This window comes from Grampus griseus (genome assembly GCF_964374135.1).
Source record: "Grampus griseus genome assembly, chromosome: 2".
NCBI lineage: Eukaryota > Metazoa > Chordata > Mammalia > Artiodactyla > Delphinidae > Grampus > Grampus griseus.
In genome coordinates, this window is record NC_139018.1 from 120,092,482 (window position 1) to 120,105,150 (window position 12,669).

General features: G+C 46.8%; 1 long non-coding RNA gene across 1 annotated transcript; it reads right to left on the reverse strand.

The window, feature by feature from the left end:
* Window positions 1-2,935: 2,935 nt before the first annotated feature.
* Window positions 2,936-12,528, reverse strand: LOC309818962. Its single transcript, XR_014296394.1, has 3 exons — window positions 12,494-12,528; window positions 11,768-11,913; window positions 2,936-3,230 (listed from the first exon to the last, which is right to left on the reverse strand). It is a non-coding gene; the product is annotated as an uncharacterized lncRNA (long non-coding RNA).
* Between the last annotated feature and the right edge of the window lie 141 nt (window positions 12,529-12,669).

Below are 12,669 nucleotides of genomic sequence, written 5' to 3' on the forward strand. Positions count from 1 at the left end.
ACTGGCTCAAAATAGCCAGTGTTATCTCGTCTCCATCCAAGTAAAAGCCAACACTCTGACAGTGGCCCACAAGGCCCTACACAGTCTGGTCTTACTACTGATGCCAACAACTCAGCCTCTGTTCACTGGTGCCAAATCGAATTCAGAGACAGAGTTTTGGGTGAAGTAGAAAAGAATATCTTTATTGGTTTGCCAGGCAAAGGGCAACACAGCATGTTCCTGTCCTTGAAAACTGTGTCCCAACCTGGGAAGATTTGGTGAGGAGTTTTATAAGCAATGGTTCAAGGGTGGGGTTGCTGATAAGATTAGGGTGTGTGCAGGGCCTGCATTCCTTTAATCTGGTCTCAGGTAATTTTTTTTTTTTTGGCCATGCAGCATGTGGGATCTTAGTTCCCCAACCAGGGATCAACCCCACGCCCCCTGCAGTAGAATCCTGGAGTCTTAACCACTGGACCACCAGAGAAGTCCCTCAGGTAATCTTTTGATGAGTTTCTCTGGTTCCTTTACTCTGGACTCAGGTGGTCTTCTCTGGTATGAAGAAGGCTGACATCTTCCATTTGTTGTGTTTTAGTTCTATGAAGAGCTCAAACATGTTGTTATGTGTATCCCTTGAGGCAGAACCGGGACCTGCCCCAAGGCTGCACTATTGTTTCTTGGCTCCTCCTCCCTTGTCACTGCATCCCCTTCCTTCCCTGATTAGCAACTGTCTGAATCTGCCCTTTGGAACTCAGGGAAGGTCATGGAGGCTGGAGTCTGTTCTGTACAAACAAGCAATGGGGGACGCAGAAAGTCTTCCGTGCCCAGGAGCCCCACAGGGTCCTGCTCAGTTTCACTGCCCCCTCTCTTTTCTCATCTCCCACCACTTTCCCCTTCATCACTCTCTTTCAGATACGTGCCTCCTTGCTGTTCTTTGATCAGACCACACTTTGTCCCAGCTCAGGGCCTTTGCACTTGCTGTTCCCAGTGCCTGGAATGCTCTTCCTCATGGCTTGCTCCCTTGGCTACTGCTCATCCCCCTACCACCCCAGACCCTGACAACCACCAATCTGCTTTATGTCTCTATGTCTTTGCCTACACTGGGCATTTCATATAAATGGAATCATACAATTTGTGTTCTCTTGTGATTGGCTTCTTTCACTTAGAAATTAAATAATGTTTTCAAGATTTATCCATGTGTATTGGAAAAACCTTGGTTCTTTTCCTCCTGTGTCTTTCCTAACTCTTACACTACTGCCACACTCACAACACTTCTGACACTTCCAGTCACCAAATGTGTGTGGGAGGGCGTTCCCCACCAAGCAATTCTCTGTAAAACCAGCTGGGTGTCCTACAATTTAACTCAATTCTGACACTATATACCTCGAGACAGTGTCAGATCCCACAAGTTAAGGGCTCAGTCCTACAAGATTGCTTCCACCCCACTTCAGATGAGAGTCGCAAGTCCAGGTTGTCACCTGTGCTTCTGACCCATGGGCTTTAAATGTGAAGCTACTATGACCTTCTCCTCAGTTTTGATTAATTTTCTGGAGTGGCTTCACAGAACTCTGGAATATATTTAGATGCATCTACTAGTTTATTAAAAGATATGATAAAGGATACAGATGAACAGCCAGATGAAGAGACACACAGGGTAAGGTCTGGAGGGGTCCCGAGCACAGGAGCTTCTGACCCTGTGGATTTGGGGTGCATCATCCTCCCAGTACACAGATGTGTTCACCAACCTGGAAACTCTGTGAACCCCACACTTTCAGGATTCGTATGGAGGCGTCCTCACATAGGCATGATGGATCATTGATTCCACTTCCAACCCTTCTCTCTTCCCGAGAGAATGGGGAGCAGGGCTGAAAATTCCAAGCTCTAATCATGGTGCCAAAATACAAAATTCAACTGGGGAAATTTGAAAATCTAATTGACTCTATTCAATGGTTCATGAATCAGGCAGCATCCCATCTAGGAAATCCCATCTAGGAAATAGAAAGTACAGGTGTGTGTCTCCTCCACAAGAGGAGACACACACCTGTACTGTGAGCCTCTCAGGCCCTGCTGATCTGTCCATCCCACACAGAGCCACTCATAGTGTTTACTGACCAAACAGATGAACTGACTGACACTCTGACTGTACGTCCCCCTCTTCAGTGGCATTTGGAGAGCAATTCTTCACAGCCACTGCCCCTCGAAGTTCCAGGGCTCGCCAAGCTTCTACATTGAAAACTGAACTCATCACTCTCCTCACTAAACTTCCCTCCCTCCTCTGTTCCCCATCTCAGCCAAGGGGTCACCCTCAACCCCTTCATCATTCAGAAAAGATTCTCTGTGCAGCTACTGTATTCCAGGCCTGTGCTAGGCACAAGGGAGGAAGCGGTGACACAGGGGAGGTGAAGTCCCTGCCCTCTAAGGCTTCAGCGTGGTTCTCAACACTGTCAGCTAGGATCCCCCCACGCCCTTTAATAAATATTTTGAATATCCTCCGCTTTAAATTCATGGATATTATAACCTACTTATACATGTAATGAAAAGACAAAATCAATATAATATAACGAATATAAAAGGGAAATAAAAGGAGCATTAGAATAAAATGTGTTTCAATCTCTAAATGCTTAGGCCTAATACACCAGAGACGTAATAAAGTAGTCACGTGCTTGCACCTACTTAGGACAAAGAAATCTGGATTTAAGGGATGTAAGACGATATTCAGGCAATACTTTATTTTTGCCATTTGAAAGTAAGAGCTTCAAAAGTAGAGTTTTGGGCTTCCCTGGTGGAGCAGTGGTTGAGAGTCCACCTGCCGATGCAGGGGACACGGGTTCGTGCCCCGGTCCGGGAAGATCCCACATGCCGCGGAGCGGCTGGGCCCGTGAGCCATGGCCGCTGAGCTTGCGCGTCCGGAGCCTGTGCTCCGCAGCGGGAGAGGCCACAGCAGTGAGAGGCCCGCGTACCGCAAAAAAAAAAAAAAAAAAAAGTAGACTTTTATATACCATGAAACACGGCGACCGCGACATCAACAAATGCAGACGGATCCAGGTGTGTCGTATGGGGACTCATCCCATGGTCAAGCAAAATCCTCAAACAATTAGATTTGCCAGCAGGTATCTGGGTGAATTTCTTCTTTCTCTATCGTGAGTCATGTTGCCATTACAGGTGTGATTTTCCAAAATGGTGGTAAGTCCTTGCTAAAGCTCTTGAGCAAAGCAAAACTTGGTCTTCCCTTGATTTACACAGTAGTTGCGTTCCTGGAAAAGTCAGCATATGTTAAAACCACGCCAAAAAAAAAATTGAGTTTATTTGTAAAATTACTAGTTTCCAAGCTTGGTTAATTACAGGGTGTGTTACCTACAGGAGCATTTGGTTGGACTTCTTAAAGTCCTGTGGGACAAGAAACATTCTCCGCTGGGCAGGACTGTCGCTACATTGCAGCAGAGCCAGCATCCCCAGGCCCCTGTCCACCACATGGAAATAGCACCCTCCTGTCACTGCATCCACTGAAATATCCCATACAGTTCAAAGCATTCCTTGGGAAGCATTATCCCTTCCATGAAGAACATTGGTGTAGAGGGTCAATATTCAAACAGTTGATCCCAACCCAGTGTAACATGTGCGGCAATACAGATTCCAGGGTCTGTGGGTGCTCCAAACCTGGGGTATCTCAGGAACTGGGGGTTCAAAGTGGACAGATCACTATAAGCAGACAAGACCTAAGGGAGGCCAGTTTTGCAGACAGAAAGAAGGGAAGGCAAAGGGGTGCCAGGCAGAAGGGACACCATAGGCCAAGGCCTGGAGATGAATGACAATCCATGAGGTATGTGGGAAATGCAAGGGTTAGAGCCCAAAGGGCCAGGTGCTGAGAGGCTAGAGGAAGAGGCAGGGTCCAGACCCTCCCACGCCTATCACAGGAAGCAGCATGGACTCTGTCCTGGGAGGTAATGGGGAACCATCTCACATACAATGCATTTACTCATAAGTGCATTATTTTTTTAAGGGACTCTGCTCAAAAGATTTGTCCCCCTGAGGCCTGTTTTGGGAGTAGTATCTTACTTCTCCAGAAGTAAAGCCTGGAAATGCAAACCAGGGATGCTGATCGAATCAAATTGACCTGATCTATTCCTATTTGCTTACACTGTGGGGCCTGGCTTTGCTCGATCTGCCCGAGTCTACAGGTTAAGTTCAGAGAAGCTACATAGACAGTGACAAGCCTTCCCTGAAAGCAGATCATGACTCCCAGCACAGCCCTTCCCCTAGAGAAATCCAGCCTGTGGGCTGTGCAGTTAATGGCATGGGCTTTTGAAAGCCAATTCCCACAGTCCCCACAGTGGACAGAGGAGCTGAAAGGAACGATCCCCAGGCAAACCTGGTCCCCAGTCTCACCCCACAGAGGGTTCTGAAGATTTTATGATTAATATGACACCTTATAACATCTTAAAAAATGCTTGAGCAAGCAGAAGCTAACATATTGGCAAAACACCTGTTGAATCCCCCATTTTTCTGGATTAATCAAAAAGATGCAGGGAAATGAACTAAATCAGAATCCTCCCTACACAGACTTCCAAATAATCCTCCAAACACAGAAATGAATATTCAATGATTCAGGGCCTGCCTTTGAGGAATGCACACGCAGCTGGGGAGCTGTACAGATAGTTCTAGGAGACAGTTTGTGTTAGGGTGATGGGGCTTGGCGGGGGGTGAGGTGTTCCCAGACAGATTCCTTTGTTCTTTTTGTGTAAATCATGATCCCAGGGCCTCTTTACAGTCACAAAAACCCCCAGGTCACCAGGGCTCTCCAAGAGGTCTTCCAGAACCATCTTTCTGTGTGATTTAGCCCTCCTCCCAGTGACGGTGAAAGCCACCTGACTTCAAAAAGTATGGAATCTAAGGCATTTGAGCATCATTTTTACCCCACAGGCAACACTCTCGCCTCCCTCTCTGATGCTGAAAGCTTGGAAGGGACCATAATGTTTATTTCACAGCTGAAGAAATTGATGCTCGGAGAGGGACGATGACTTGCCCAAGGTCACAGTGAGCAAGCAGGGATTGGAAACCCAAGCCCAGGCTTACCACTTACATGCAAGACCTCACGTAAATATGTTTATGAAAGTCCTCCTCCCCAGGGCAGTGACTAATCAAACCGTCTCTAAGAGGGAGTTGTTCATACACTCACAAAATGAATGTTCTAGGCCCACGTTCAGTGCTGAAGCCACTGACCATGTGTGGCTATTAAGCACTTGAAATGTGGCAAGTTCAAACTGAGAAGGGTGTGAAATGCACACCTGGTTCCAAAGGCTTAGACTGAACAAAAGAATATAAAATATCTCCTTAGTAATTTGTTATATTGATTACTTGTTGAAATAACAATGTTTTAGATATATCTGGTTAAATAAAAATATTATTAAAATGAACTTCATCTGTTTCCTCCTTCTTTTTTCACTTTTTTTTGGCTACTAGAAAGTTTAACATTACGTACATGGATCACACTCTATTTCCATTGGACAGAGCTTCTACAGGCATTGAGGATATAGCAGAGCACAGAACAGACAAAAATCATGCCCTCCTGGAGTTTATCCCCTGAGGGAGGAGAGAGACAACAAATGAATAAGTGAAATAAGTGCTATAGAAAAATGAAGCAGGGAAGTGGGGGAGGGGGTAGAGAAGGGAGGAGGGGTTGACATTTAAAATAGGATGATCAAGAAAAGGCTTCCTTTACATTAGCCTTCAGGAAAATGCAAATCAAAACCATGAGGTACCACTTCATCACCCCCCTCTAGGATGTCTGTAATCACAAAGACAGGTAATAACAAGTGTTGGAGAAGATGTGGGAAATTGGAATCCCGATAACACTGCTGGTGGGAATGTAAAATGGTGCAGCCACTTTGGAAAACAGTCTGGCATTTTCTCAGAAGGTTAAACAGAGTTACCATATGACCCAGCAATTCCCTCCTAGGTATCTACCCAAGAGAAATGAAAACACATGTCCACACAAAAACTTGTACATGCATGTTCATAGGAGCATTATTCCTAATAGCCAAAAAGTGAAACAGCCCAAATGTTCACTAATTGATGAGTGGATATATAAATTGTAGTGTCTCCATACAATGGAATATTATTCAACCCTAAAAAGGAATGAGGTACAGAAACATGCTACAACATGGATGAATCTTGAAAACATTAAGCTTAGTGAAGGAATTCAATCACAATAGAGCATATGTCTGATTCCATTTAATGGAATTCTAATTCCTTGAAATGTCCATAATAAGCAAATACATGAAGACAGAAAGTAGATTGGTGGGAGGGTTGAGCAAACTGGGGAGAAATGGGGAGTGCCTGCTAATAGGTCTGGGGTTTCTGCTTGGAGTGATGAAAAATGTTCTGTAGCTGATCATGGTGAAGGTTGCACAACTCTGTAAATACGCCAAAACCCACTGAATTGTACACCGAATTGTAATGGATGAATTGCATGGCATATGAATTATATTAATAAAACTGTTATTAAAAAAAAGAAAACAAAGACTTCACTGAGAAGTGATATTTGAGCAGACATTTGAGTGAATTAATTGGCTATTTGCGGGAAGGACATTCCAGGCAGAGGGAACAGCAAGTGCAAAGGCCCTGAGGAAGGAGCAGGCTTTTTCAAGGAACAGGCTAGAGCAGAATGAGAGGGAGAGAAGAAGGAGTTGAGTCAGAGGGATGGGGCAGCAGATCATGTAGGGTCTTCCAAGCCATGGGAAGGACTTTGGCTTCTCTGCTGTATAAGATAAGTCACTGGTGGCTTTAGAGCAAAGAGGGATCAGTGTGGCTGCTGTGTTGAGAATAGCCTTCAGGGGTCATTTGCAGAAACAATGAGAAAGCTGTTATATTGTCTGAACATTTCAGTTGAACTAACATGATGTATATGTGTGTGTTATTGGTTTGAACCCCCTAGAACAGGGAGGGGTTGGCAAATTGCAACCCGGGGGTCAAATCTGGCCCACCATCTATTTTTGGACAGCCTGTGAACTAAGAATTGCTTTTACATTTTTTTAAAATCAGAAGAATAATACTTTGTGAGACATGAAAATCATATGAAATTCAAATTTCAGTGTCCATAAGTAAAGTTTTACTGGAACACTTCCAGGCCCATTTGTGTGTATAGATGCTTTCACAGCAGAGGTGAGTAGATGCAACAGGGACAAGTCCTGAAAAATGATATATTTGAAAACAAAAAATATTTAGTGAGAAAAGTGGCATTGTTTTACAGTCAGCCCTCCTCTGCGGAACCCGTGGATATGGAGGGCCGACTATGGGACTCAGATTTTGGTATGAGGGCAGGTCCTGGAAGCAATCTTCCACAGATCCTGAGAAACCACTGTACATGTTTGTAAATATCTTTAAAGTCTGGCTTGGACTTCCCTGGTGGTGCAGTGGTTAAGAATCCGCCTGCCAATGCAGGGGACATGGGTTTGAGCCCTGCTCCGGGAAGATCCCACATGCCACAGAGCAACTAAGCCTATGCACCACAACTACTGAGCCTGTGCTCTAGAGCCCGTGAGTCACAACTACTGAGCCCATGTGCCACAACTACTAAAGCCCGCGCGCCTAGAGCCTGTGCTCCGCAACAAGAGAAGCTGCCTCAATGAGAAGCCTGCGCACCGCAACGAAGAGTAGCCCCCGCTCCCTGCAACTGGAGAGAGCCCGTGCGCAGCAAAAAAGACCCAATGCAGCCAAAAAATAAATTAATTAATTTTTAAAAAAGAAAAGTTACTTATAAGTATTTAAAAAAAAAGTCTGGCTTAGTAGAAGACAGCTGCATTCTCATATCTGATTCTTCCTTCAACCTGTGGCAATACTACACATGTAACTTCTGGAAAACTCCCCTCTGTGCTTGGGAGAAAATGAGAGTGAAAAACGAAAATAATGTCCTAGTATTATTATGAAAATAATAATAGTGCTGATCTCACAGACCCTCTGAAAAGGTCCCAGGGACCACACTTTGAGAGCTGCTCCCGTGGAGGCAGCAGGGACTTTACCCGGAAGCCACACTCCAGAGGCACTTCTGCAAGTGCTTCAATTGTCTTAATGCCATTTCAGCAGAGGGTCTGTTCATTAGCAACCTGATGGCCAAAATAATTGTCCATCAGTCAAACAGGCAGTGTTCCAGATGTGCAATGTGCTGTCCATGTGCCTCTGCTCTTGCACCGCAAGGCATAAGAATCTAGTGAGCTCCAATGGGCTCTAGGTCTTAGGAATCCGTCTGGTCTGGGGTTCAAGCTGCTGAGTGAGGATGCCATCGCCTGACCCTGAATTGAAGCTTGTTCCTCAAATATTGTTGCTTCTGCCTTGGACTTAATCTTTTCAAGAAGGAAGCTTTTTGGAACACCCAGGACATATATCTGGGCCTTCACTGAGCTCACAGAGGAGGTCATATAACTCGAGGACCTGCTTGCTAATCAGTGATGGTCCGTGGCACAGAATTCAGGCTAAAACTGGCTTGCATTGCCTCAGCGCCCCCTGCTAGTAGCAAGGTACGCTCATCTACCACTCATTACTGGAGATTACTGAGATCTACAGCAACACTGAACCCAGTTGCGATGAACTGGCTTAGTCGTGTCATGATGTAATCTACCACAGTAATCCAGGAGAGAGGTGAGGGGGACTTGGACCACAAGATAGTGATAGAGTGCTACAGAGTGGTTGGATTCTAGACTTAACAGGCTGTGCCAATGAACCAAGTGTGGAGTGTGAGGAAAAGAGAGGAATCGAGGATGCCTCCAAGGATTTTAAAGGCACTTGAAAGGATGGATGGGGCAGCCTGCAGGAGAAACAGGTTTGTGGGGGAGACTGACCCCTCCCCCCCTCAACAGGACAGTCACCATCAGGTTGGGGTCTCATTCTAGGCCATCCGGGAACTTCCCACATCCAGAGTAGCTTCTGGGGAAGGGTCTAGAACAGGTCAAAAGAGGTGGTTCATGAAGGGAGAAGGTGGGTTCATTCTGTTTGCTCTGTATGAAAGGGCTTGGTCAGAAATTCCCTGGTGGTCCGGTGGTTAGGACTCTGTGCTTCCACTGAAGGGGGTAACAGGTTCAATCCCTGGTCCAGGAACTAAGATCCTGCATGCCGTGCAATGCGGCCACAAAAAAAAAAAAAAAAAAAAAGAAAAAAAAGAAAGGGCTTGGTCACTCAGTCCTCCAAGAGGAAAAACTATTCCAAGTCAGAACATTTGGGGAGCTATACTTGAATCAATGTGTAAACAGGTCCAGAAAATGTATTCTTTTAAAGAATGTTGATTCAATATTTACTAAGACCTTGTCCTAGAGCCTGGGGATAGAACCAATTAAAACGTGGTGCCAGCCCTCCTGAATCTTAGTATTCAAGAGGAAATAATTTCCCTCCTTCAAAAAAGATAGCCCCAGGCTATGTATTCATTCATCCACCAAATATTAATGAAGAATCTACTATATGTAAAGTGCTGGAGATACAGGAAAGTTACAAGACAAGCTGTTCAGCGCTAGAATATAGGCCAGATGTAAAAAAGGGGTTGTGAGGTGTCTTGTGTGTATGCGATGAGGTTGACCAAGGAACACCTCACAGAATATAAACAGCAGCTATACCAGGGGAGCGGCCAAGATAAGTGCTCTCTAAGCAAAGATAAGACTTCAGGAGGAATGAGGTTTAAATTGCCCCTAAGATAGAGAAGACTCGGATGAGCCAAGATAGCTAGCAGGTCCTACTAGGAGGTGGTGTGAAGCTGATATAAAGTTAGAGGTAGGTTAGCAAAAGATTTGAGTGTAGGACAAGAGAGTGACTCACTGGGCACATGGGGCTGCTAGAGGGAAGATTTACTGTAGATATTCCCGCCCAGGCCTTGGGCCCAGAACACCTTATCTCTGCCATCAAGATCCACTTAGATTCTAAGTCCTAGACTAACAACTTGCAGATCAATGACATTTCAACACAAAGAATAGCTAGTCAATGAGGAAGGACCTTGAAAAGAAGGAAAGAAATCAATGTTCTATTATATTTACTGACCCTTTAACTCCTATCAAGTTTACTCCTTGGGCATTTTGTAGTATTTATCCCTCCTGTTTTTATTCCAAATTTTGCAAAGTGCCAGGAATCCCCAAACTACCCCTTGTTGCTACCTTCTGATGTTACATCATTTACAAAGACTGCAACTGCCTAGGAGTTGGCCCCCTTTAAACATCGGTAACCATATGTTCCCCTGCCCCTAGACAGTGTGATCAAGACAGCCAGGACTGGCCTCCCCTGGTGGCGCAGTGGTTGAGAGTCCGCCTGCCGATGCAGGGGACACGTGTTCGTGCCCCGGTCCGGGAAGACCCCACATGCCGCGGAGCGGCTGGGCCCGTGAACTGTGGCCGCTGAGCCTGCGCATCCGGAGCCTGTGCTCCGCAACAGGAGAGGCCACAACAGTGAGAGGCCCGCGTACCACAGAAACAAAAACAAGACAGCCAGGACCCAGATTTAAATCACCAGCTGCATGCCCTTGGGCAAGTCACCTTTTCTGAGATTATTTCTTCATCTGTGAAATGGGATAATAATGCCAAACTCTACAGACTTAAGAGGTGTTCATGGAATAATCATATTCAGTAAATGTAAAGCATCCAACACAATCCTGGGCGCAGAGTAGGTAATCAATGCTTCCTTCTTCTCCCTCTGTCCACTCTCCCCTCAACAAACACATACACTGTCTTTCACACTCAACAGCTGGAAGCAGCAGAAGCACGATTTGGAATCAGAGAAGGAGGTGAGAGTCACGCTTTGCCCCTTCCCAGCTGGATGGCACTGGGCAGGTCACTTTGCCTCTCTGAGCTGGGGGTTTCTCATCTGTAACTTGTATGCCATGCCCTCTTCACAGCATTGTTGTAATAGCTCAAGAGAGAGGGGGCCTCACTTAGGGCAATGGCAATAGCTATCACAAAGGATCTGCTAAGGGAATACTCTAGCCAGGTTGTTGCTTCTATTTATCACCTGTGAGAGGAGGGACTCCCAGAACTGAAAATACAGTCCTCTTTGTACAAGTTCTGGCTTTTCTGCCAGGAACACCTGGCATACAAATGAGTAGCATGTTAGCAACTGTAAAGGAATGTAACAGAGCAGGATATGAGTACACAGAATTCTGGCCAATTCACAGGCAATGGGGAATCTAAGATGTTTGTTAATAGTGATTGTGTGGTTTGGAGAAGGTTTCAGTTTCCCCAACTCTAATAATGGGAGAAAGACGAATTGCAGATGGAATCTTATAAAGGCCTGTCTCTGCTCTAAAATTCCACATTCTCTGAATCTGCCTTCTTTCCCACAGCTGTCCGCTATAAATGTCCAATATAAATGAAGGATGGTGAGGCAGTCTCTGAAGGCTGGTCAGCAATCCCCTGGGCTTCTGAATTGTTTCCTGCCCGTCTGATAGCAATTGATTATGCCTCTGATGACTCTTGCAATATCATCAGGGAGGCTTGTCTGTTTAGCTGATGGCTGCCATTCTCACCAGAGGGTGGCAAAATAATGTCGGAAAACCCCAACCAGGAACATCAGGTATAAAAGGAAAATGTAAAAATACCAGGGATCATCTGCCAAACTTGGACCCCTGCTCCTCTTGGAACCCCCAACCTTCAGCCGAAGCAACGATTCTCAAAGCACGGTCCTGGTTCCAGCAGCATCAGCATCACCTGGGAACCTGTTGGCCCCCCACATGCTTGGCCACCCAGACTTAAACCGGAAGCGCTGGGGGTGGAGCCTATCAAGTGATTCTGATGCACTGCTCTCAGTGGTTAAAGAAACAAATCACCTATTTTAAAGCATAAAGTCTTGGTCTTCTCATCAGAGTCCAGGTGTGAGCTGAGCCAGTGCTGGAGTCCGGCTCAGGTTCTGCTACCTCCCCGCTGTGGAACTCTGGGCAAGTTAGTAAACCGCTCTCAGCCTCAGTTTCTTCACCTGTAAAATGGAGGTAATACCTATAGCATCATTGGTCCTGGGGTGATAAATAACAAATGTGTGAGCTGGACCCTTCAAAGGTAGTTAGCGGTGGCTCCATTTGCTGCAATGGATGGCATCTGTTTAAAAGCCCCGCAAAACTTCCTGGCATTTGTCACAGTAAGTCTCTGGACACAGTAAGTCTTTTAAATCCTCTCAAGTCTCACGTATCCAAGGGCTCAAAGAAAGGCAAGCAAGTCCCGTCCTCCTCCCTGAGGGACCCAGAGGGTCTGAGATACTCTGACCAGGCCGTGGTCAAAGACCAGATCAGCCTCCCCGGGCCTGGCCCGGGAGGGGCCTTAGAGGTCATCTCGATTGACCCCCTGCTTTTCCGCGGAGGAACGGGGCCCAAGGTCGCGCGGTGAGACGCTGGCAGAGCTGGGCCCCAGGCTGGATCTCCGCACTCACAGTTCAGGGCTCTCCCCCTGCTCCTCACTGACGCCCCGCGCCCCAGCTCAAGGGGAGCCAAGATCACCCAGTCGCCCCCACTGCACCCCTCGAATGGATCTGCCCAGGCCCCGCACCCTCAGCCCCGCGCCACCTGGGCTCCCGGCGGCCGGAAGTTCCTGGGTCCATCCAGCCGACGCGGGCGCGGGCGCCAGACGGGCCAGGCAGCGTCTCCCGCGGCCAGGCCGCCCCCTGGCGGGCCCGGGGCGCTCGGCAGCTGGGAGCCGGGTGCCCGCCCTCTCCCCGCCGTGGGGCGGAGTCGCCACGCTT